The sequence below is a fragment of the Lissotriton vulgaris genome, chromosome 4_1 (assembly GCF_964263255.1).
Source record: "Lissotriton vulgaris chromosome 4_1, aLisVul1.2, whole genome shotgun sequence".
Taxonomy (NCBI): Eukaryota; Metazoa; Chordata; class Amphibia; order Caudata; family Salamandridae; genus Lissotriton; species Lissotriton vulgaris.
This window is the reverse complement of record NC_141691.1, coordinates 178,640,137-178,667,231: the sequence shown is the minus strand read 5'-3', so window position 1 is coordinate 178,667,231 and position 27,095 is coordinate 178,640,137.

The window sequence follows — 27,095 nt, the reverse complement described above, 5'->3', positions numbered from 1 at the left end:
TGATACCACCTCCAACCCCAGCGATCTCACAAGTCTAGCAAGGGGGGCCACGTAGATGTTGAACAGGGTCGGACTTAATGCCGACCCCTGTGGCACCCCGCATTGCAAAGACTTTGCTGGGGAGAGGTGGTTGCCGAGCATCACTCTCTGTTCCCTATCTAGGAGAAAGGAATTGAGGAGACTCAGGGCTGGACCAGAGACACCTGCCTCCCTAAAGAATAAGGATGTGGACGTGATTTAAGCCGTCGAGAACATTTCAGCTAAGATTAAAGAAATCCTCACGGTTAAACAAAAGATGATACTGAATAAAAAGCGGGGTTGGTTCGATCATGATTGTAGTAAAGCACACACGATATTGTGCAAGCATAAGCACCTCTGGAGGCCCCAACACTGGCTGTAGGAAATGGGTTCTCCACCCCTTCCATTTATGCAGGTACGCAATCTTGGCTTTGTTCTGGATGACTCGCTCTCCATGCGGCAACAAGTGGTCAAGGTGGCAGCCACCTGCTTTTCCATCTTGGGGTGGCTCCGGAAAATCCTATGGATGCTCCCAGTCTCGACAAGGCGCACTGTGGTCCAGGCTTTGAATTTTAATTGTTATTTGTGCAGGTACCATCAGAGTGGCATATGTGGCCTAGGGGAGGAAATTGATGATGTGGTACCTCACTTTACACATTCTGCTGTGGGAGACTTGTTAAATTAAATCATATCTGAATTTAATCTGAATTATGCTAATGAATGATGTACACCCCCAGTAGTTTTTAAGCCCACATACATAGGTATAGGATGTAATAAAATGATTGATTTTGTTTTATTCTAAAAAAATAGGAACTTTATAAGGATCCTTACATATTCGACACTCTGTAATGCGGTGAGTGATCACTATCCCAACAGTGTCTCCCTTGTTTTTGAAAATTGTACCCATAATAGAATGGAGGAGGTGGGAGTTTTATATAACCAGGAAATACATCTATCAAGTATAAATGGTTATACATAAAAATGGCAGAAGGTGGATCCTACTGCCTTTTTGGGACAGCTTGTAAAAGAGACACAAGAGGATTTCAATGTGTGCTTAGCGGAGGATAATAATGGAAATGGGTTCTCCACCCCTTCCAGTTACGCAGGTACGCAATCTTGGCTTTGTTCTGGATGTCTCGCTCTCCATGCGGCAACAAGTGGTCAAGGTGGCAGCCACCTGCTTTCCATCTTGGGGTGGCTCCGGAAAATCCTATGGATGCTCCCAGTCTCGACAAGGCGCACTGTGGTCCAGTCTTTGATTACCTCTCACTTGGACTACGGTAATGTGCTTTATCTTGGAGTTACCTTGGAGATTCAGAGGAAACTTCAACTTGTCCAGAACTCGGCGGCTCGCCTCCTCTGTAAGGACTCGTGGAGATCCCCTATCTCCCCCTTTCTTAAGGACCTTCACTGGCTCCGTATTGAAAGCAGAGTTAAATTTAAAGCTCTTTGCTTTATGCATAAGATCAAGCAAGGGTTGGCCTCGGCCTACCTACAGTCTCTCGTCCAACAATATTCTCCATCTTGCCCTCTCAGATCCTCATCTCAAGGAAACATTTTGATCCCGCTTTTCAAACTGACGAGAATGGGTGGACGCTCCTTCTCCTGTGTTGCTCCTAGGCTATGGAACTCTCTTCCGGTTACACTGAAACTTGAAACATCTCTGATGAAATTTCGCAGAGACCTTAAAACCTGGCTCTTTCCTCAATAACAACGGTTATTTGTAGTACTATTTCAACCGGCGCCGGGAGACCCCTTGTGTAATTCAACTACAAATACAAATACAAATACAAATACAAGATATTAAAAATAGCACTGAAAAAGAAACCTAGAAATAGAGAAGAGATAAGGAAAGCCAGAAAATCTTAACTAAAAGACTTGCCAGACTTCCATGAGGCTGTATAGAGAAAGATAATATTAAGTTTTGGAAAATAGTAAATTCCCCATATCTCTCTGAGAGTGTTGGTGATAAGATGGATATAGCCATCATAGAAGATAGCTGGTTATGCTACTTTAATGGTTTATACAATGCCGGTATGAGCGAAGGAGATAATGAGACAGAGAGGGTACTACCCCGAGCTAGAAGCTTTGAGGCAGTGGGTAGTTATGAGAATCATGTGAGCCCACTTGTATATCCTCTTGATATTAGTTTTTCCCTGGATGAGATAGTTTGTGCAATACAAAAAAGTGCACCAGGTAAGGCTCCAGGGCCGGACGCTGTCCCAGTTGACGTATATCAGTCAAATACCGACCTCTGGGCACCACTAATAATGAATGTTTTAAATAAGTGTTGTCAAATTGGTTTTATAAAATCCTGGTCAGATGCTATTTCAATACCCAACACTAACAGAGGTGAAACAGAAGGTCCCAGGAAGCAACGTCAGTAACGTTTTCATATATGCTGGCATTTATGCTGCCCACAATGAAATTTGGAAAATATCCCACCAGGAGGCCACAGAGAGATTAGAGGAAATAGAACTTATTAACTTAGAAAAATCTCTAGCAGAGGTAGACGTTGGGTTAACAACATTGACCTCCAGGCTATATTCCTTAGGCAACATTGTATCTTCTGCAATAGACATACTGGAACAAGATTTGGCCATACATCTATCACAGTAGAGATACAATGTTGCCTACGGAATATAGCCTGGAGGTCAATGTTGTTAACCCATTGTCTACCACTGCTAGAGATTTTTTGAGAATTACCATAGAGATTTCGATGCCGGAGTAGGGATCAAGAATTATTTCTCAGTGGTACAGACTGTGAGAGGCTTTAAGTGGATCACTCATATGTCAGGATATTATGCTGCACGGTGCTTGTAATGGTTCTGTGGTGAACTTGTCCTGTCATCTGAGGGGTGCCCGAGCTGCCATGATTACTCCAGCCTTCCGGCTACTTTCGAATTGGAGTTACTTGATGCTGAACAGTCAAGGCTGCTGCGGAATGCTCCCGGCATCGCATATCTGGTAACTGTGAGCTCCAGGGTTACTTGTTGTATGTAAGTACTGTTTCCACCGACACATACAGTGAGGGAGGTGCCGCTATGGCCTTCCCTGAATGTTTCTTTAATACGGTTGGATACTCTAGGCAGAACGAAAGCCATGCTTTTTCAGAAGTCTGTGCTTTTACCCTCCACTCAAAAGCCTTTTGAACTCGAGATCGCAAGGTCTTCGGCTGAGATACAGGCACCTATCCACACAAATTGCCCTTTACATTTTGCAGAAATGGTAAATCGTATCTTTAACGTGTCTGATACGACTGACATTGTCCACCTATTTAAGATCATATGTTCTGGACTTTTAAGCACCTTTCAGGCGGCATTTGGAATTATACCAAACTGCATTCACTCTGTATTCGTAAGCTTCTTTGGAGGACTTCCGCTGATCCTGTTTCTAATAGCAGGTATCCTGATTTTCTTCTACCTGCTATGCAATTGACATCACAGTTACCAAGGAGATGGAAAAAGCACTCCTGGAGCTGAAATACCATGACCGAATGGTACAACACCTAGCCTCGCCTGATAGAACTAAGTGCATCTTGGTTCCTGTCATTTCGAGCAGTCTGGATGGACTCCTTCTTACCTTCCTCCGATGCCTGTTTTGCGGAGAAGAATGCGTGTTAGAACCTTTTTTGACACTCCCATCATGTGCACAACCGGACCTGAATGCTCTACTGGACCCGAAAACGGCCTATGTTCTGTAGTGTCCTCAGCGCATGCCAATGTTGTTGGTGGCATTTCTTGAGCCACCACAGGTTGTAACTGCACCTGTTGGTATGAACACTGGCTCCTCCACTGGCACCCAGGCTTTGGACGGCACACATGCTGCCCCAGCACTGGCTGCAGACGGCACAGAAGATCATCTGTGCTCAATTGACGTACTCTGCGAGGTGTTACAGGGGCCATTTACTGTGGGAGCAAGCAACCATCCAGGACACATAAACAATTGACTCATTTTGGCTTGTCGTGTGCTGGAAGAAATTCACCCTTTTTAATAACAAGCTCAATTTGGAACTCACATACAAAATTGCCATTCATTTTCATTTATTGGCCATGAATGGCTTTCTAATGCTTATGATGGATCCGAATATAGCAGCCCTTTTAGAGCTATGGCCTGCAAAAACTCTTTCTTGTTATGTTTTAAAATCTTTTTAGAATTGTTGTTGTTTTTTTAAACATTTTTAACTAAAGAAATGTTTTAACACTTTTAGTGCATACCAATGTCTAGTTAGAATAGTAGTACACTTATAGGTACCATATGTCGTCCAGTCGGAAGAGGGGTGGGTGTTATATTCCATGATGGTACCCTATAAAGGCACAGATAACACTGCAAACTTTCACCTATATCCCTCCCTACATTTCATACATAACGGTTCATAGGGACTGAACTTTTACCTAGATACAAACTTCATTCAGAACGCAGGTTTTTCCCTGGTTTGATACTCATACATTATGCATGAGGCTTCTTGGAAGCACAGCCGGGCTCACAGCAGGATGAACATCTCCTGTATAATATCTATTTTGAAATTCAAGCCTGATGTCATCCTTTAGACTGACACAGTAACACAGCAAGGTCAGACCCCTGGGGAGACCTGTGGGTATATATACATCATGTCTTGCTTAGACAGACAGAGAAGACCGAGACTTTCCAGCTGACACACTGAACAGAGACTCTGAGGCTCCTGCATGCAGACGCTCCAGCTAGCAGTGGTCTAACATCCCTCGCGGGGTGTCCAACTAGAGACCAGGAAGGGGTCCCATATTCTATCCTCACTCAGGTAAGGGGGTTGAATAGACCTTAGAGGGATTCTTTGCATACTGCATAACACCTGCACCGATGCAATATACATTTAGGTACATATAGGCATTGTAGGAGTATGCACTTTCTTATCATGTGTTTTATGTACTTGTATATATTCATGATTACTGCAAAATGGTAGAACTGTACCATCCCTTTCCTTTCATAGTACTGCTAATCATATATCTCTGCTGCTGGCTAATGGTTGTTACAGCAATTCTATTCTACACTAAAATAAGAATGGTTCAATAAATCTTTATTGAAATGCCCACACTGTTTATTCTGTGTATCTCTGAGACAAACTAAGTGAGCACGAGTGACTGAACGAAAAGTAGTATATTATTTCCACGATCCTGAGGGATCTGGGTGGTCATGTTCTGAGGTTGCCAGAAACTATTCTCTCCCCGAAAAGAGGAGATTCTAGTGGCACTGTGAGCTAGCTAATGCAAACAAGCTAACATATCCGGTGGGGGTGCTCTGAACCAGTCTGCCACCAAACCCACAGTTTATGTTATCCGAACGTGCAGATCCTGTATGGGATCTATAGGAACTACACGACAGCGTACCTTTTTAATATTCATGAGGTAAGTCTATTTGCAACCTACTAAGAATGGTTAATTTGGAATCCAGGAATATATTTTATTCCAATACATTAGTAATAGCAATGTTTGTACATCTAGCCCCTGGTCCCCGATTGTTCACTGTCTGGACTCAATATACATCCTTAATAGGGGAGCCATTAAAAGGCTCAGGCCGCTGGAAAAAATAATTTTGGGGGTTTTCACTAACAGAACATGCTAAACTTAAAACCGAATGTCCTATTTTTAAAATACAATGTGTCCTGCCCTCTGGACCGTTTAGGGCTTGCCTTAAGGGGTGACTTACATGTAGTAAAAAGTATGGTTTAGGCCTGGAAAACAGTTTATTTTCCAGGTCGAAATGGCAGTTTTAAAAAACTACAGGCCTGTGACATGTTTTAAAGGTGTATCTTTGTGGGTGTCACAATGAGTGCTGCTAACTATTTAATTTACAGGCCCTGCGTACATATGGCAGCATATACTAGAGACTCATAAGCAAATACATTTTGTCAATCAGGTTTCGGTCAATTTTATAATGGTATGGGCACACAAGCAATTTAGCACTGGATAGACGTAGTAAAGTGAACAGAGTCCTAATGCCAATAAAAACAAACTCAGAAAACATGAGGGATGAAGGCAAAATGTTTGTGGGTGTCTCTGCAGAGAGGGTCAAGTCCAACAAGCTCCAAGTCCTGTGGTGTAGCCACTTGTTCTGATGCCGATGGGGGCCTTTCTGATGCCTACTCTGTAAAGACAAAGTAATGTGATGCCGATTGGGAATTTGTTTATTTTGGAACTCCCAAATCTGGACCATCCATTGTTGTACTGAACTGCCAAAGGGCTTGTATGAAGTACATAGTCTCTGGTCGGGGACATCCAGAGTCTAGGAGTCTAAGAAAGATAGAGAAGGGCAGTGAATAAAAGAACAAATAAAGCATTTCCAAAAATGTGGATAGCTTTGGGCTATAGAGACAGATTTCTGCCAGGTTATGTAAACCCCCCAGGAAAGCGACAGGCGGCATACCTTCCCAGGACCTCTGCAAGAAGGTCAGCTCCTACTCTCACCTGAAAATCAAGGACCTCTATGAGAACTTCAGCGAACAGACTCCGATCACCACCCCCCTCCCCACCACCGGCAACCAACCAACCATCACCACCTGGAAAAACCACTACTACCGAAGACGCCACCACGACCATGAAGAAGATCCACTCAGGAGGCCCCACGTACCACTGCATATCTACCACAGAGCCGCCCCCGCCATAGCACCCGGACTATGCCGGACCATCAAAGCCTCCCCTCGATTCCGGCATCTTCTCAGAAGACTGGAAACGAGCTGAGGTCAAGTCCCTCCTCAAGAAACCCTTGGCAGTCCGACGGACCTGAAAAACTACCAGCCCAGCTCTCTCCTTCCCTTTGCAGCCAAAGTCACCAAGAGATTCATCAACGCTCAGCTGATCACTTTCATCGAAGATGACGCCATCCTCGACTCCTCCCATTCCAGATTTCACAGCAACCACAGCACCGAGACTGCCCTCCTTGCCGCCACTGATGACATCTGCATGCCACTTGAACAGGGTCACACTGCGGCCCTCATCCTACTAGCCTCCACACCCTTCGACACCATCTCACACCGCACTCTCTCAGCCAGACTACACAACACCGGAATACCAGGACCTGCCCTCTACTGGATCCGCTCCTTTCTCTCAGGCAGAACCCAAAGGATCAGACTTCCCCCTTCCTCTCTGAACCTACATAGATCAACCGAAGAGTACCCCAAGGATCCTCGCTCAGCCCCACGCTCTTCAACATCTACATGGCCCCCCTCGCTTCCATCATCAGACAGCATGGGCTCAGCATAGTATTGTACGCCGACGAAACCTAGCTCATCCTCTCTCTCACGAAGAACCCAGAAGACACCAGACTCAGCCTCCAAGAACGAATGAAAGACATTGCAGCATGGATGAATGACAATAACCTAAAACTGAACCTGGAGAAGACTGAGGTCCTTGTCCTCAGATGCTTCCCCACTGCATGGGAGAGCTCCTGGTGGCCCCCTGAGCTAAGAAACACACCCTTCCTGACGGGCCATGCCAGGAACCTCGGCATCATTCTACATCCAACTGCTTCAACTCTCTCTGCACACTCCGCAAGACCTTCAAGTGGATTCCCCTGAATACAGAAAAAACGTTACCCACACACTTAACCAGCAGATTGGACAATGACAATGCCCTCTACCCCGGAAACAACAAAACCCTGCTACACAAGCTCCAGACCATCCAGAACACCGCAGCCAGACTCTTCCTCGGAACTCCATGACACAAGTACATGAACCAGCACCTACAAGACCTACACTGGCTCCCCATTGTGAAAAGAGTAGCATTCAAGTTACTTATCCATGCCTACAAATCCCTCCACCACATCGGACACAAATACCTCAATCAAAGAGTCTCCTTCCACGTACCCAAAAGGAACCTCCGCTCTGCCGACCTCGCCCTGGCAGGGACCCCACGCATCTGCAGAACCAGAGCAGGCAGTAAGGCCTTCTTCTACTTCGCAGCAAACACCTGGAATGAGCTCCCTGTCAACATCAGATATTCCCCCACTCTACACACCTTCAAGAAGAGCCTCAAGACTTGGATCTTCGAATGATCGGAGCTGCAACCCCCCAAACGCCTTGAGACCCTCACGGGTGAGTAGCGCACTCTATAAACCCCTGATTGATTGATGTGAGGATGATTGGCGAGTTATAGAACACCCAAAATGGGAGAAAAGGCCTTTTAGTTTATATCTCCATAGGAATTTGTTTCTGAGGTACTTTACTATTCAGATTAGACCCTAAGCATAAAATGTCAGTGAGAATGCTCACAGCTTATAAGGTGTCAGCAGTGAGGACACTTTCGGATTAATGGTGTTGATCTAAGCAGACAGCCTATACAAGTTAGCCGCCTGCAGTACTCTTTCTATCATTTCTTTCTGTTCCACTTGTGCTGCGAGGATCTAGGGCAGATGCTCCAGCCGTTCATAGATTTAACTCATTGGCACCCAGGAGGAGGCCCCTCAATGGGTGAAGGGTAACCACACATATCTTGTCCTTGCATAGCTCATTACAGAGAAGTGTTGGACTCGTCCACCCTCCAACTGGGATTTCGCCTCATAATGGTCACACTGCAGGCCTCAGCAGTTTCCATTAACCTCCTGCTCTTGGCCACTAGGTAGGTGACAGTCATTTGAGAATCACTAGAATCTGTATCAGGCCTCACTGGATAGTTCACTGTGGAACTCTATACCAGCACTGCTATCATCCCAGGTGCTTGACTCCACCTCTCCAAGTTTTACATTTCTTGTAAAGTCTGACTTGCTTCTGTTTTTTTTGTCCTCATCTCACATTTAAGCAAATTGTAGAATGTTACAGCCGTTTTTATGGACCTGGGCTCCCTCTGGCTGACTGCACATGCTTAGGTCCCCAGACCAACTCCTTACACTGGAGTTTTAAGGTGTAATCATAGGATCGGGAGCCTTCGCACTTCATTGTCTACACAGTCTCAGATCTCTGCCCATGGCAATAAGAGGTTTCCAGAGACTATTTTAGATGTTACCAACACTGGCAATATCGAGGCGGGCCATTGCGAATGCAGAGTTGAACCATTCTTCCATTCTTGGGGGGTTAGTATCTTTCCATTTCAGACAGATTTCCCTGCGCGCTTGCAAAATAAGACACAGTAAAAGTCCTCTGTCCTTCACTGCCAAGTACTTGTTGAGGAGCAGTCATCTGCAAAAAAGACTAGAGTCCCATTGACCATGAAATTTACACCAAAAATCCTGCGCAGGTAGCCCCCAATCCCTTCCCAAAATGTTGCAAGCTTTGTGCATTAAAAAAACATTAATGTCATTTACTTTAGGGGCCATGCATCTATAACATTTAGGCTCGGGCGTTGGGGCAACCTTTGCTATTTTATCTGAGGTATAATACATACGATTGGTAACAAAGAAATGGTTCTTCTTTAAGCTGGCTGATTTTGTAAATTTGTAAAGAAGATTTAAGGAGGGCTCTAATAACTCCTCTATAACAAATTCAAAATGAGATTGTCTCCACACCAAAGCCTGAGATGGAATATCTTTGTCATCTGCTTCGACCAATTTCTTGTACCAAATTGATACCTCTCTCTTTAACAGATGGTTCAACATAAAGAGGAGCCCAGTATCCCAATCTCCCATTATACCCCCGCTCTCTGCCTCGAACCAGGATTTCAGTTGTAAAAATTTGAATTTGGAGAGTCCAGGGCCTATCTTAGCTTTCAATATTTCCCATGAATGCACCCCATTAGCATCCCCCCGATCTGACCAAATAAAAACTCCAGCTTCCCTAATAGGAGCAACCAACCCATCTTTAAGGCAAACAGGAGTCCCCGGGGAGTCCCAAATGGTGGCGTGGTCCGAATAGTACCCGATCTCGCACCTAGTCCCTACTTTACACCAGATTTCTAGTGCATTTTTCAGGACCTTCAGGCGCATCTTCTTAAAAAATTTGGTGCTCCAAATTTATAAAGGAACCCTTAGGTTCTGCCCCCTTCACCAACTCACTAAGCGGAAGCCCCCAGGCTGAAAGCGTAGGTTTTGTTAAAAGCATCCAATGGCTTTAAATTGAAATGCTACCAGGTACCAACTAATATCTAGAAGAGCTAACCCACCTTTGAGCAACCTCCGCCTCAATTTCTTCCAGGACAACCTCACTCCTTTGTCCCCCATATAAAACTCCTGATCTTACCCTGTATTTTCGAAATATCATATTGAGGGAACCTCAGGGGAACAGCATTAAAGATATATGTCAACTTGGGGAGGACAGTCATTTTAACTAAATTTACCTTGCTAAAAATAGTCAATGGAAGATTCTTCCACCTTAGGAACAAACGATCCAATTCATTGATGACATTTTTCAAATTCAAGGGAGCAATTCTATCCAGCTCGCTGACTATTGTAATGCCAAGATATTTAAACTCTGTAATGGTCTGCCCCATCCAGCGTGTTACATTCCAGCACATTACCTCCATCTTGGAGGAGTTGGCTAGATATCCAGAAATTGAGCCAAACTCCCCCAAGAGGGTCACAACCCTTGGCATTGTTACTTCTGGATCGCTGGTGTAGAAAATAATGTCATCTGCATATAGTGCTATCTTTGATGTATACTGCTGAGATTTAAAAGGCACTATCCAATCATCTAACTTTATTGCCTGGGCCAATGGCTCTATATATAGGTCCTGCCTGGTTCCCCTCTGAATCTCAAAGCTAGAAGTGAGCATCCCGTTTACCAAGATTTTTGATAGCATTGTCTGGGGGTATGAATAAACACAGGGCCTACGCTGATAGCTTCCAGAACCTGCCAAAGGTAGGACCAACAGACCCTATTGAACGCCTTGGCGGCGTCTAAAGCGATTACCGCCAAGCGTTCGGATCTTGCTGTGGCCAAGTCAATATTGCCGATGAAGAGCTGTATCTGTTCCTGAATGAAGCGGCCACTAATAAACCCCTTTTGATCAGAACTAACCAAACCCAGGAGCCAATTTGGCCAATCTCCCTGTCAAAATACCCATAAAGTATTTATAATCAAAATTTAGCAGGGAGATTGGCCGATAAGAGTCTGCCCTCAAAGGATCCTTCCAAGGTTTAGGTATTAGTACAATGGTCGCCTCTCTCCATGAACTTGGAATTTGCCCTGATGGGCTATAGATTGATTGAAATAAGGTTCCCAATGTTGGCGCTATCTCTTCCCCCAGAAGTTTGTATACCTCATTCGGGAGGGCATCCGGACCTGCTGATTTCCTATTTTTAGATAACTTTATTTGGGTTTGTATTTCCTCCAACGAGATTGGGGAGTTCAAAAGGTCTCTACCCTCCTGCATTAGGGATGATAGTGATTTAGTACTCAGCCAGGTCTGCATTTGATTTTTTGAGGGTTTCAAGTCCTCCTTATAGAGGTCTGTGAAGAGGGAGAGAAGGCAGTTCTTTATGTCCTCTATATCTGCGGATTTATCCCCACTGCTATTAATAACTAACTTGCTTATATTATTGTTAGTGCGATAAGTTCTGGCCTTCCATGTCAGCAAGGCGCCAGCCTTCTCGCCATATTCAAAGTTCTCCATATTTTATTTAACCATTGAGCCCTACATTTCTCATCTAACTTTCCTCTAAAATCCAACCTAGCTATCTCAAGATCCTCCTGTACTTTACCAACCCTTTCGGGTGGACCCCCCATTAACAAGAGAAGATCGGCTTCTTGCTTCTTAATTTTTTTTTCTTTCTGTTTTAACTGGTGACCTTCAATATTGTTTTTAGAAGATATACGACCATGTAGCCTACCTCTAAGATTGGCCTTAAAGGCGTCACATACGACCCCTATGGACGTTGAGCCGATATTAATCTAAAATAACTCCAAAGAGGAGGCTCTAATGGCCGAGATGATTTCAGAGTCAGTTAATATTCTCCTATTAAGTGTTACCTTCATTGTTCTTTTGCATGAAAATAAAACAGGGGCGCGGTCCGAGAGGTGACTAGGGAGAATAGAAATAACGGCGGTTTTAGACAAGAGATCTCTACTCGTAAGTATATAATCGATCCTTGAAAAATGATGATGTCTTTTACTGTAAAACGTAAACCCAGCCACTTCTCCCATCACGTCCCTCCAGACATCTACCAACCCTATGTCGTGCATCAGGTTTTTCATTGCACGCCGAATATGAAGTGCCCCTATATAATGCCACTGATTTGACCTGTCCTTATAAGGGTCCAGGAGGACATTAAAGTCCCCCCTACAAACATTGGGCGATTCTCCAGAATTAACTTTGAATAAAGTTTGGAAATATATGTTGGGTCATCCACATTAGGTCCATAAAAAGAAACACAGACCAAATCCATACCCTCTAGATCCAAGCGTGCAATGACCCACCTCTCGGTTTGGTCCGTCTGAAAGGATTTTATCGGACACGCTAACCCACGTTTTATTAGAATTGCAACTCCTCGAGTATTTGTTGTTTGACCAGAGGAACAGAACCTCTCGACCCAAGAAGTATTTGAAAATTATTTTCTAGATTCCTCGGCCGTCAAATGTGTCTCTTGCAAAACGCATATCTGCGCCTCAGAGAGCTCTAGATACTTCATTACCAGTCTCTGTCTCCTAGGACATCTCATTCCATTGACATTCCAGGAGACAAAGATTTTCTTACTAGACTGAGTCGCTACTCCCGCCATATCCTCAGAAGTCTTTGACCTAGAGCCACCGGCCCATAAACTGAAATCCTAAAGTGAGAATAGCATTTTTTTCATTTTATCCCTATGCCCCCTACCCAGTGCCCCCCGCCCCACCCGCCCTTCCACCTGTGCCCCATCACTCCCTTGAGGAACCCTTCCTTCCAGATAGGCTAAGCCTATTTAGTCCCGCCCACCTCAACAAGAAAACTTACTAAGAAAAAAAAAAGAATGAATAGACGATCCTAACTGCGATAATAAAGTAATTCATGCTATCTTCATACCCCCAGAGTAACACACTCCCTTAGTTAATTACAGGGTTTCCCACCTCTGATCTTTACTATAAAGTCATCAACCTCTTCAGTAGTACGAAACTGATGCATTTTATTATTGAACATAGCTCGTAACGGAGCTGTAAACGTCAGTTAGGCCTTAACTCCTAATCCTTTTAATTCTTCTAATCTGCTCCCAAATTCCCATTGCCTGGTAGCTGTAGAATGGGATATATCCGATTCTATTTGAAAGGTAATTGGTTCATGTCCTGTAAGAGAGAAGGAGACAGAGCCCTCCTTAAGACCAGCAGACAATATTTGTTCTTTGACAGCATAGGATAGAAAATTAACCAAAATCTTCCCGGGCTTAAGTTGGCCTTACTTCTTCCTAAAAGGGTCCAGATGAACACTTTGAATCTCTTGAGCTAGATTTATGTCCGGAGAGCTTTTGAGAACTGTCCCCTGTAACAACAAAATAAAAAATCCCTTCAGAGCAGCTCCTTCGAGGGTTTCCGGGACATTCAAAAATCTAAAAATATTCTTCCGGGAATGGTTCGCCAGTCCTTCTCGGTCTTCCCTCAACGTCTTATTCTGGGCTGCCAGATTTGCCATTTCTGAAGTAGCGGAGCTTATTGCCTTCTTAATGATGAGATCTCTGCCTCAATTTTATCTGTTCTTGCTGCTACCTCCTCTAAATTCTGGGCCAACACCTCACAGGAGGTTTTAATTGCCGCTTGATTAGCTTCGGAGACAGAGAATCTGCTCGCTAGTTCGGCTTGATTCATCTCCGAGATCTTAAAGCCCGTTATCATCTCCCCTTTGCCATTAAGATATCGGACAAGGAATGGGCCGCAGATCCATTATCTGCAGAGGCTCCAAATTTTTCTGAATCAACATCCCCAAGCTCGTGTTCAGAATCAGGTTCAGGTTCAAATTCAGTAATAATAGTCACATCCTGAGAGGAGACCTCTCCCAGATTTAATATCGCGTTCACTTCTCCTTGTGCACCATGGGGATCCAAGGGGGGAATGTGCTGGTCCTGAACTTTCAAAGACCTAAATCTATTAGACAGCAAAACTTCTGCATGAGGCTGAGATTTAGACAAGATTGGAGATGGATTTACACAATTCAATACATTAGATTGTTTAGCCCTCCTCTGCTTACATTGCTGAAACGAGGTCAGCAGGGGTGGGAAGTCCTTGTCGGCATCTGGTATTTTGTTTTGACCTTGGTTTTAGATTTAGAAATCCCATTTTCCTGCTCTCCTTGACTACTTGTTTCAACCACCTTGCTGGGACTTGTAGTGGAGGACATTATTTTCTGTTAAGTTTTCAACAAGGGTGTTATTCTGGTCTTTTAAGCAACCCCCTTCTTTCCCCTACTCTTCCCTCTGCTTTTCGGAACCTCCCTTGATCTTACTTCCCCTTCTTTCATGGCATTCTGTTTCCTCCACTGTCCCCTAATACTGGTCTCAATAATAGGAGGGGATTTCCTTGGGGTCACTATCTAAATTCGGTACTAAATGGGTGGCTCGTGTTCTTAGAGTATAACGCCCTATTTTTGGAGGGGATATAAGCCCTTTACCCTCCTCGGCAAACGTTGGTTCTTTGTGGCCCCCTCTCTTTTCCTCCATACAATGGGAGAAATTACCAAAAAAGAAACCAGCTGCACAATGCCCATATAACGGGACAATCGTATCACCAACCCCACCCCTGCTGAAAAATCCGACACCAAGAGTTACTGCTGACCGGCTCACCCACTCTAGATTCAGTACACTGGCCTTGGTTGTTAGGCTCGAAGAGACGTTCCCCCGCTTCAACTTTAGCGGCAATGGCGACCTCACAGGAGCCGACAAAGCACACCCAGCTTCACTGTTCCCTGCTCCAAACCGAAAGCAGAGGCAGGCAGCGTCCCGACGCTTCCGCAGCCGCACTGCATCCTCCCACCTCCAGTCACTCACCACGTCTGCTGCGCCTGCCGCGCTCGCCAGACCAAACAGCATCGGGAAACCCCGCGTTCTGGCAGTAGGACTCCTCGAAGGGCACCCGATCAAAAAAAATCAAAGAAACATTGCGGACGATAAATAGCCGCTATTCGATCGTCATTCCAACCATCACTATGAGTTGAGGTGAGCGCAACCGCGGCTGTTTAGCTGGTGGCCTCCATGTTCCTCTGCCTCTCCATGGAACTTCTGCCTTGCCTTGACCTTGCTGCTGTTTGTTGGCCTTCAGCTGATTGTGAAGGAATATATGACTTTATTCCGCATGATATGATTCGGCATACCATCACAGCACATTTTTAAGTCCGCAAAAACAATGACTCAGCATTTTTTACAACGAAGGAATGACAACTAAAAATGTATTGAAACCTTTAAAACTATATTTATCACGCATTTGTGAACGTTTGTTTTCACAACGTAAATGAAAGTCATTGAAATGCCATCCTCATAAACGTACTATCATTTTAATTCAATTACTGTTAAGAAAATCTAACGTACCTTTCCTAAGATCTTTCCAGCATTCCTTCCCGTAGAAGTCACTCTGCAAAGTAAAAGTATTGTTATAATGAATTACCGCTTTCGTCAAAAGTAGTAAAAAAGAGACACATTTTTTCAACATTACCCTACACTTACCTGGTAAAGTGCTTCACCATCTGCAAAATTCTTCATCCACTCCACATCATTATTCCCTCGCTCCGTCAACTTTTTTTCTAGAAATAAGTTTCGTCCTTTTTATTTGCTCATTTAAAGTATACAAATACTCCATCTTTATATGAGAATGCAGTGCTCCATTGAGTGACCGGATTCACCCTAAATTATTTTAGTACGTCTCTTTTTTTAAAAATGTGTTCTTTTTCCTTTCTTTACTTTGCGCACAAACTTAAATTTTGATTTTGAACATTATTTATAGCTACAACAGCATGAGATTTTGCATTTGGAGCATTCTTATAAAAAATGTAACTAAATTGATCTGTTCCGCATGTTTATTTGTGTGTCACTTCATCAAACCATCAAATGTCCTTTTAGTATATAGCTTAAATGTAAAAGCGACTTTTTCGAAATACTTCAATCCCCAAGCAAACATGCACCATCTCTTTCTCAACTACAATAACCAACTCATCTCTCTATAATTTGTCACTGACTTGCAATTTTTCCTTGCGGAGTAATAGTATTACGTGAAGAAAGTTTTCGGAATGAATGTATTTGCGGAGTGAAAGTATTAGGAATGAATGTATTTGCGGAGTGAAAGTATACGTGGTAAATGTATTCGGAATAAAAAATTCTTAGTAAAGGTTGAATACCTTTGTGGAGAGTTGCTGCTTGGAAGATCCTCCTATGCAGTGAGGATTGCCTGAGATAACCACAGCACATCCTCTGCCATCAACCTTGCACACTGCCAGAAGTTATCTCAGTATTTGCGGCACTCTCTGGCTCTTGGTTTTAAACACCTATGCACTGCAGTTTGTGGTGATGTCCTGCCAAATCTCATTCCATGGTGTGCCATGCAGATGAGTTTCAGATCCTCTGTAATACCGGAGATGCTTCTAGAGAACCTCCTACCCTAAGAACTTTAATTCCTCCTGGGAGAAACTGGTGACTCTCTCATCTCAATTCCTAGCCTCTTGGAGGACTTCTATACCAAACTGAGCAGCAGGATGAAGGAGAAGTGTCTTAGTAATAATCCCCGCCCCCTGATATGCCTCTGTAAAAGAAATTGTGGTCCAGAGATTTTAATTTTTGATTTGTGTTTTTGAATCATTAGAAAAGTATTTTAGTTTTGGTAGACATTGCTGATGCAGGCCAAATTTCCTGGATAACATTTTTTAAAATGGCAGATGTATGCAGTGATGATGTAATATTTCAGGAATCATAAGACCTATATACTTCATTTTGGTGTCAAAACATATTTTTTTGGGTTCAAGTATTCTTATGGTGTCAAAAAATAACTCATCAGAGCAACCCTTCCACTATTTTCCAATAGAGGAGGAAGAGACATAAATAGAAATGAAACATGTAATAATGTTATGTAATCCTTTTATTGGCACACAAAACAATGTTTATGATCTGAATAAGAAAAAAAATGTTTATCACTCCTCTTTTAGACACATTTTCATATTTCACTTTATTTATTTGTTTTGGCAATCGCTCATGGTACATTTACAGAATGTTGAACATTTGAGAAGAGCATATTGACAGGGACATCTTTTTGTAGCACAGGGTTTGCAAGTACATGTACGTATAAGTTCTGTGGGTAGACTCTTAAAAAATGTTGTAGGTTTTAGCACCCCATCAATATCTTCCCAACCAAATTCTCATGGATCTTTCTCCACATATGCATGATCCAAAACAATTACACATTTTCTGATACAGTAGAACACACTTTTAATAGTTCAACACATCAAATATGACATTGGTAGAGGTCACATAGCAGGACTGATAGAAACTTCACAGGTTCAGCAGTTAAAGCTCAAAGCTTTGTTCTAATTTTGCTCATAGTGTCATAACCAGTAAGAATATGTACCTTGATAAGAACACTGCGCATCTCAAGTTTCTTGTACGGAATATGCAGCGGGATTAAGTGTCTTTTCTAGCCGGTTCCATAATGTATCCATAACTTTGACAGTCCCTGACTTATGAAAATTGCAACAAATCTAAGTAGCTCAATAATGACATCTGTGTCATTTGACAGTACAATGACTTGATTGGAACCATTTCAAACAGTCCAATCAACATGTGACACAACACGAAGGTCAGCATCCTCCAAGTTGCTATGTTCTTGAACAATATGGCCAGTACTTTTTGAAAATATCTCTGCAGGCACCAATTCCTCATTAACAATCTTTCCACTTGCAATAATAATAAATTCAGTGTTCACTAAAGCTTCAACAATGTTTTGGCACAATAACATCTCCAAGTTCATCTTGTTCGATGTTGATGACCAGAATTGATCAAGTTGCACAGGTATAGGTGTCAAATTTTTGATGCAGGCAAGGTCAATTGTTCCACCTGTAGGCGTTTGTCTGATTCTCTTACATTCTTTGACAGATAGTTCAAGATAACTGTCAAAGACAATGTGCAGTCCTTACAAGATGTGCACTGACTTTGATATCTGTAGAAATGTCTGAACGACCTCTCCAAAGTTTTGCATGGATGAAATCTTCACCATTCGCAAGTGTGACATATAGTTGTTGGACTTGGCCCTTTTTGGCACGTTCACCCCATTAACGTTTTGCCTACCTCCTAGCCTTTTCCCTGTGTAGTGTTGGTGGTTTTAGGCCTCTGGGCACTTTAGCACTGTGGACCAGTGTAAAGTGCGTGCGCTCTCTGTGTTACATTAGTGAGATTGGCCTGCCCTCCCTTAGGAATGTATTAGGAATTCCCTGATCAGTGTGTGTCAGTAGTAATTCCTGTTATGAGAGGAGCAGTGTGGTCAAGACTGGTATGTATGAAATTATGAGAATAAATGCTGCACAATGATGGTGTGCGCAGATTTATTGTGGGCATTTTAAAGATGCCACTTTTAGAAGTTGGCATTTCTGTGTACTATGTGTCTGCCTGCTTGATGTGAATTGCATGTCTGGCTTGTGAGTGACAGGAGCAGGGAGGTGTGTGTGGCTCCAGGAGGGGCAGGGTGAGTCAGCGCTGGGCTGAATGGGACACCTGGGCTGGGATGAGTAATCCCCTGACTCTGAATAGGAGTGTGCCTGCCCTGTACAATGCTGGCTCCGTCCCCTGTGGTGTGTCTGATCACTAAGCCCCCACCTGACAATGGGGAAGAGGAGCTTGAAAAAACAAAGTGCTCCAGACCCCCCCCCTGAACCAGTTGTATCTGGTTCCCCCATGCACTGTCCTACAGACAAAGGGAAAGTGTCCTATAAAGGAAGGGGCTGTGACCCCATGAAAGTGTGATTGTGCTGACTTGGAGGGGACACTCTGCCAGGAGGAACAACAGCGGGATCCTGCGTGCTGGCCCCTGTGCCCAGCTTTGGCCCTCCAAAATTCCTGGCTTCTAGTGCCATGTGAGCCTATAGTTTTATCCCAGCCTGTGCCTGGTAGCCAGCACCTCGTGAGCACTTTTATTATTTCCCCAGAGGAGAGTGAGGAGCTGGTGGTGTGCAGAGTGCTGCTGCCGTGATTCTTGAGGAAATCCCGATGTGAGGATTCTCCTGAGCTGCCGAGGAAGCGGGTGCCCACCCCGTGTATTGGTGCAGATTTGCTCTATTATTAGAAGGCTGGTGCCCACCCCGCATGTGGAGCTAACTGGCGGGTGCCCACCCCGCATTGCCGCAGCACATGCAAAAGCGGCAAATATTCTCCGCCGGCGAAGCGGGAAGTAAGGCAGGCTGCCTGACAGTGGGCGGGGCCGCAAGAATGAAGCCCAGGCCATCCGGAAGAAAGAGTAGCAGCACAGCGGGAGTCATGAAGCAGCCTGTCTGAAGGCGGGGCTCCCGTGCCGTTATGAGCCCCTCGTGTGGCTGAAGAGTCCAGAGCTTCACGGGCTCCACAATGCTTTCCGGGGGCCAGAAGTGGCATCAGTAGGGGCCCAAAAGGTCCCAGGAGACAGAGTCCTGCGCATCCAGAGCAGAGTCCGGAGGAGTCCTTCAGAACTCGGGTGAGTGACGCTGAGAGGGGAAAAACAGCCTGACTGGTGGCGTGGCTCCCGTAACCACGAGGAGAGCCCAGCTATGTCTGCAGAGTCTGGAGGAGTCCTGTAGAGCCACAGTGAGTGGAGCTGTAGTCCTGTTGTCAAGGGGTGTTTTGAGGCACATTTTCGGTGCTTGCCCCCCTCCATTGCGCAGTGATCATTGTTCCCTGAGGCACAGTGGTGCCCAAGTCAGTTTCACAGTTGCGCCGCAGTTGAGGGAAGCTGCACCAAGGGGGCCATTTTTGATATTAGGAATCCGGGAGTGGGGCTTCAGAGACACCATAGGTGCCAGTGCTAATTTCCCAGTTGTCCTGCGAGAACACAAGCGGCTGCAACGTTTGGGGCATAGTTTATTTTCAGAGTCCCAGAGCGGAGCTCCCACGTGCACAGTGCTTTGTGCCCTTTGCATTCGTTGCTGAGGCAGCCCGAGGGCCCTTGAGAGGTCCCCTCATTACGCCCAGACATTTCTGGACAAAACAGCATTTGAGCCCCATTGGAAGGCCAGTTGGCCAGGGCGTCAGTTGAGTATTGGTAGGGCACAAGGTCCTAATGTGAGGCCCAGTGTGTTTATACTGGTGATGCTTATTACCTCATGTTATTACCAATGTTCATGCCTGAACACGAATTTGTAAATAAAATAGCCACTTTTTTCCAAAACAAAGTGCAAACAGTGTATGATAGCTTAGACATAACACAGGACACACAAATAAAGTGCAATCAGAATCTATGACGGAACATGGGGGCTTGCTATCATTCTCCCCAATTTCAGAAGAAAGGGTAGAGGAATTGGTTCTAAGTATTAAGTCGGGCTCCCCTATGAATCCTTGTCCCCCATATATAGTTCACATGGCATCAAAAGTTATCAGCTCTGCCTTATCTCCACTAATTAATAAAAGTCTGTCTGATGGACTGTTCCCCAAGGCATGGAAAAAAGCTTGTATACGTCCACTTCTGAAAAAATCTAAAATGGACCCACAGGTTGAGATGAACTATAGACCCATCTCATGCTTGCCATTTGCAGCAAAGGTATTGGAAAAAGCTATAAACTGGGAACTGATGTCATTTTTGGAACCAAACAATCTGTTAGATACCACTAAACATGGTTTCCGCGCTAAACATTCTACGGAGACTGCTCTAATTATGGCAAAAGAAGAAATACGCAAGGTAACAAATGAAGGGGGAAGGGCTATATTAGTCCTGCTTGACCTAACGGCAGCCTTTGAAATGGTAAATCATACCGTGCTTAATCAAAGCCTGCAGGAGGTTTGTGTAAGGGGCACAGCACTCTCTCTTTTATCATCCTTTCTGTCAGACAGGATACAAATGATTTGCTGGAATGGCCTAAGATCCGAAGACTTCACCTTGCCGGGTGGAGTCCCACAGGGATCGGACTTATCGCCAACATTATTTAACATATATGTGGCGCCATTGGCCAGAATGATAAAGAGCCATGGCTTCAAGTTGGTGTCCTATGCTGACAATACGCAGCTTATAGCATCTGTAGCTGAGTCAGGAGACACCCGGGCCACGGATTTCTGTGATTGCATCTCATCCCTGATGAGTTGGATGAATTTGAATTTTCTAAAATTAAACGCGGCAAAAACAGAAGTCTTGGAATTCGGCGCAAAAGAACAAATCAGGAGCGAGCTATGGTGGCCGAATGTTGCTGGATCACCCCGATACCAGTTTCAAAAGCTAGGAATCTAGGAGTAATGGTCGATAAAAATCTGACCTGGGACCCACAAATCAATCATGTCACGTCCCCATGTTTCTTCACCCTAAGAGGATTGAGAAAGATTCTCCCGTATATTCCTTTTGCCCTAAGGAAAATGGTAATTGTCTCTACCATTCTGTCCAGAATTGACTAATGCAACGCCCTTTACTTGGAAATGGGTGCTGCGCAACTAGATAAGCTTCAGGCTATTCAAAACGCAGCAGCCAGAGTACTGCTTGGGCTCCCCAGATATTACCCTACATCAAAAGCCATCAGAAACCTTCACTGTCTCCCCTGTACGAAGACAAATAGAATTTAAATCACTCTGTCTCGTTCATAAAGCCTTGTCCGGAGAGGGTGCGAAAGATGTACAATCTCTGCGGAGGAAAACGTTTCTCATTCCTGGCGTCCAAACTTTGGAATACCCTTCCACTACATCTCAGAAGTCTATCAAATAGACAGGCATTCAGGAAAGAAATTAAAACATGGCTCTTTCCCCAGCAATAGTAAGATGCCTTCATGATTGATATTTTACTCTACACAGCGCCAAGACACCTCGGCAGTAGTGGGCTTTATAAGTACAGTCAGTCAGTCAGTCAGTCATGTGATTTAGGTTTATGAGGTTGGTGCATAATGTAGTTTTCTGCCTCATGTGATTGATGCTTAGGAGGTTAGGGTCTAATGTGTTTAGACTCAGGAGGTTGGGACAGAATATAGTTCACGCCTAATGTGATGATGACTGCCTATTATGATTTATGATTGCAGGATGAGGCTGAGTACGAGGTTTTGCTAGTAATTACTGGTTATATTCTACATCTACAATTTGTTCTACTTTTATGATATGTTCTACATCTACTATTTTCACTTGTGATGGTTCTGACAGTGGTCTATTTGGCCATGCCAGGTGTATATAATCCCCTGTAAATATTGTCCAGTGTCAGTTGGCCCAGTGTATATTGTGTGATTACTATTTTATGTGTGCCTGGTATGTTGTTGCTGTGTGTGTGCGCAAACGTTTTACACATGGCCTCCGGGATAAGCCTGACTGCTCGAGCCCAGCTACCAAGTGGGTGAGCAGGGGTTATCTTTGGTGTGTATCTCCCTTGCCCTGACTAGAGTGGTGTCCTCTGCCTGGCTTTGGCGCAAGCCTTAGCCAACCAGAGATCCCCTTTCTAACAATAGCCCACAACGCAAGGAGATGATGAACGTAGCTCTGAAACTTTTCAGACACTCAGCCCCAGTCACAGATCTGGGTTGAATTCATCATCATTCTTTAGCTCAATTCCCCACCTCAGTTCAGACCCAGCTATATTCAAATCAGTCTTGACCCTGTGCCTCTTGGGAACAGTTCTGCCCGAACTGCCAAGCCAGATCTTCCCTGAACCCGAAACAAGCATCCTGGGGCCGGTTCAGGCTAACACCCTTCATCACCAAGGCTAGCTTTAATCCAGTGGCAAAGTGAGCAAGGGACCCACATCTGGGCATACCCTGCAATCTTAGGGCAAACAGGGTAAACACAAGATGATGGACGGAGCGTTTTCAGACATTCACCCCCAGTCACAGATCTAGGTTCTCCAATCTTTCCAAATGCTGAGACCTATATCTCACTTAGTTTATGCATTATGATTCACGAAAAACGGCGATCAGTGACTCCTCAGCCTTCAAGTACAGCACCCAATCACCTTCCAATCAGCATGTATCAAGTTTTTACTAGAGTTATCATGTGTTAAACATTTTCCTAAAACTTGTAAAGTTCTAATTTTTTTTCACATTCTATGAAAAACTCTATGAACTGTGGGTAGATTTACAAGCCCCCTGCGCCACCAGTACATCACTTTTTGTGACTTACTGGTGGCATATTTTCCTGCTCCTTATTTACAAGGACAGGAAAAGCCACCCTGAGTGGCTTTTTCTGTCCTTGTAAATAGGGCTCCTTTACACACAGCACTTTGCATGAAAGGGGGGTTCCATGGGTGTTTCCGTGGGTGTTCCCACGTAACACCCATGGAACCAGACACATTTCCAGATTTAAGAGGAATAGTGAATCTGGAAATGCTTGTGAAGGTAAGACACAACAAGGAGAAATGTTTTAATTTCTCCTCCTTTTCCTTTCCTCTTTCTATGAGTGCTGCAGCACGCATAGAAAGAGAAAATCACCTCTAATTATGGTTTTTGTTCAGGAAGGGTTCCCTTCCTGCACATAAGCAATCATTGAAACAATGCTGCTGTTCAACGTCTATGTGTGCTAATGCAGCACATATAGAATTAAAAAAATGTAATTTCTGATTGTTTTTGTGCAGGAAGGGAACCCTTATTTATTTATTTATTTACAAGCTTATATAGCGCTGGAATCGACTCCATCAGGAGTATCTCTGCGCTTTTGGGCCAGTCAACAAATACAGATAAGAGCACTGATACGGATTAGATCTCATTTTTAAATAGAACAGTTTTAAGGAGTTTTCTAAACTGTAAGTGAGAGGTACAGAGTCTGAGATTTAAGGGGAGTCGATTCCATAGATTGGGTCCTGCTACGGACAGTGCTCTGCCTCCGTGTCTGGTCTTTTTGACTCGAGGAAAAGAATCTCCACACGACGCAGGCATCCTTGCACCATGGTACAAGGGTGCCTGCGCTGGCGCATGGCAGCAGTTTGTGGACCAATGCAGGGGGAAGGACAGAGATGTGACATAGTGTTGTAAATATGTTGCCTTTCTGTGCTTTGAAAATGACTCAGTGCGGCGTAGCCAAATGGCTTGCGGAACGCACTGAGTCACTTTCTTGTAAATCAGCCCTTGGTTCTCTGATTTTGAACTTAGTGTAATGAACATTTCCTTGCTTTGAATTATGTCTTTTTACAGAAATGCACCCTGTCCCTTGTTCACTTTGAGATAAGATATGCAAAACATAATTTGTCATTCTTGTTCCAGATAGCATTCCAACGCAATGTTTCTATAGCCTTAGGTATGATGAGCAAATCTTTTAATGAACCTACATAATGAGTTCTGCTCTATACTGACAGACAGTTTTGCTTCCACAGATTTCAGTCTCAATAAGTGCATCATCTATGCCACATCCACTGATATAACTTCCGGCACACTGCAACACAGCATTTGCCAGGTGGAAAACACCATCAATCAATAAAGATCATCAAATTCTACTGGATTGGTCATGTAAATGTCATCTGCAATACGGAAAACACCTTCAACACAGAAAATTGGCAGGATAGGTTGGTCTTCAAGCTGAGCATGCACATTTTGGAAATTATCTAGAGCTGTATATACTGTTGCGTAGTTTGTGATCGGAGATGGTATTACTGGTTAAAACCCAACCTTCTTCAGAGGAACGTAATTCTGAGAAATCAAGGCATGGATTCCAGACCATGGACGAACTGCCTTTTCTTCATCCTTCAGTCTGAAACAAATAAATTATATGATATACTCAGTTATATCAGCTTTGCAGACCGCAGCATCAGGTAGAAGAAGATCCATGTCATCAGGTACTTTGAAACCTTCTGTTACACTGGGACATGTTGATTGCTTGTAGGGATTTTGCACACATTGGCAAGGTAGTAGAGTTATACGTTTGCAGCTTCGTTTATGCCTACAGCTGACACAGCTTGTTTTCTAGCAGCTTCTTCATTGGTCCAGGCTTGCTCACTTTGCCACTGGATTCAAGCAAGTCACGCTGAAGAAGGCTGGAATGCCAGAAACCGGTCCTCGGACGCTTGTTTCCGGTCCAGGGAAGACATAGCTTGGAAGTTCGGGCTGGACTGTTCCCATGAGGCACAGGGTCAGACTGATTTGCATATAGCCATGTCTGAACTGGGGTGGCAGAGTGGGCTAAAGAACGGCGATGGATCAAACCCAGATCTTTTGACTGGGTGTGAGTGTTTGATTGATTCAGATGCTCCGTCCATCACTACCCTCTTTTGTACCGCTTTTGGCTGCCAAAAGTGTGGCAGGGTATGCTCAGACGTGAGTTCCTTGCTCACTTTGCCACTGGATTCAAGCAAGCCGGGCTGAAGACGGCTGGAATGCCAGAAACCGGTCTTCGGGAGCTTCTTTCCTGTCCAGGGAAGACACAGCTTGGCAGTTCGGGCTGGACTGTTCCCATGAGGCACAGGGTCAGACTGATTTGCATATAGCCATGTCTGAACTGGGGTGGCAGAGTAGGCTAAAGAACGGTGATGGATCAAACCCAGATCTTTTGACTGGGTGTGAGTGTTTGATTGATTCAGATGCTCCGTCCATCACCACCCCCTTTTGTACCACTTTTGGCCGCCATAAGTGTGGCAGGGTAAGCTCAGACGTGAGTCCCTTGCTCACTTTGCCACTGGATTCAAGCAAGCCGGTCTGAAGACGGCTGGAATGCCAGAAACCGATCCTCGGAAGCTTGTTTCCGATCCAGGGAAGACATGGCTTGGCAGTTCGGGCTGGACTGTTCCCATGAGGCACAGGGTCAGACTGATTTGCATATAGCCATGTCTGAACTGGGGTGGCAGAGTGGGCTAAAGAACGGTGATGGATCAAACCCAGATCTTATGACTGGGTGTCAGTGTTTGATTGTTTCAGATGCTCCGTCCATCACCACCCCCTTTTGTACTGAAAAATCACCATGGCAGTATTATGTGTGCAGGTTGTTCCGGACAAAGATGAGCTGTTTTCAAATTAAAAATTAACAAGATCAGCAATCCTTTCCTGGTAAAGTTACTTGGAAGTGGTGCACTGTCGAATACACAAGATTTTACAGAATGAGCTGCAAACAAGTTTCTTCTCCTTACTTTGTCATTATAACTTGTTAATACACCAATCCTAGTCCTTGAACTGATTAGCTCTCTACTTTTGCACTTGTCATAGACTGTGTGGGCAGTAATCATGTGTAGCAGAGTTTTATTTTTGCTGTGATGAAATTCATAAAACATGATGTGGAAAACACTGTACATTTACACGCATAGTCAAGTCAATGAATTTATATAGCGCGCTACATACCCAGAGGGTCTCAAGGCGCTTGAAGAAGGGTGGGGAATTACTTGTCGAATATCCAGGTTTTAAGTTGCTTTCTGAATGCTAGGTGGTTCTGAGTGAGGAGAAGGTGAATGGGAAGTGAGTTGCAGGTTTTAGCCGCCAGGTAGGAGAAGGATCTTCCGCCCATGGTGGTTTTGTTAATGCAAGGGCTTGGTTGGAAGAGCGTAGCTGGCAGGGGGGGTGTAGAAGGAAAGTCTTGTGTTGAGGCCTTCGTAAAGAGCTTTGTGTGTGTGGGTTAGGAGGCGGAATGTTATCCTCTTATTGACGGGGAGCCAGTCGAGGTCTTTCAGGTGACCAGAAATGTGGTCTTTACGTGGGATGTCTAGTATGAGTCTGGCTGCTGCGTTCTGGATATGTTGGAGTTTTTTCTGAAGTTTTGCGGTGGTACCTGCGTATAGGGTGTTTCCGTAGTCCAGGCTGCTTGTAACTAGTGCGTGGGTGACCGTTTTTCTAGTTTCGGTGGGGATCCAGCGAAAAGTTTTTTTGAGCATGCGGAGAATGTTGAAGCAAGATGATGAGACGGCGTTGACTTGTCTGGTCATCGAGAGTGAGGGGTCCAGGATGACGCCCAGGTTCCGTGCGTGGTCCGTCTGGATGGGTGCTTTTCCAGGGCCTCTGGCCACCAAGAGTCGTCCCAGGCGGAGGGGGAGGTACCTAAGATAAGGACTTCTGTTTTGTCTGAATTCAGTTTGTGATTCATCCACTTGGCTACTTCTTTCATTCCTTCATGTAGGTTGGTTTTGGCGGTGTTAGGGTCTTTGGTGAGTGAGAGGATCAGTTGAGTGTCATCAGCGTAGGAGATGATGTTGA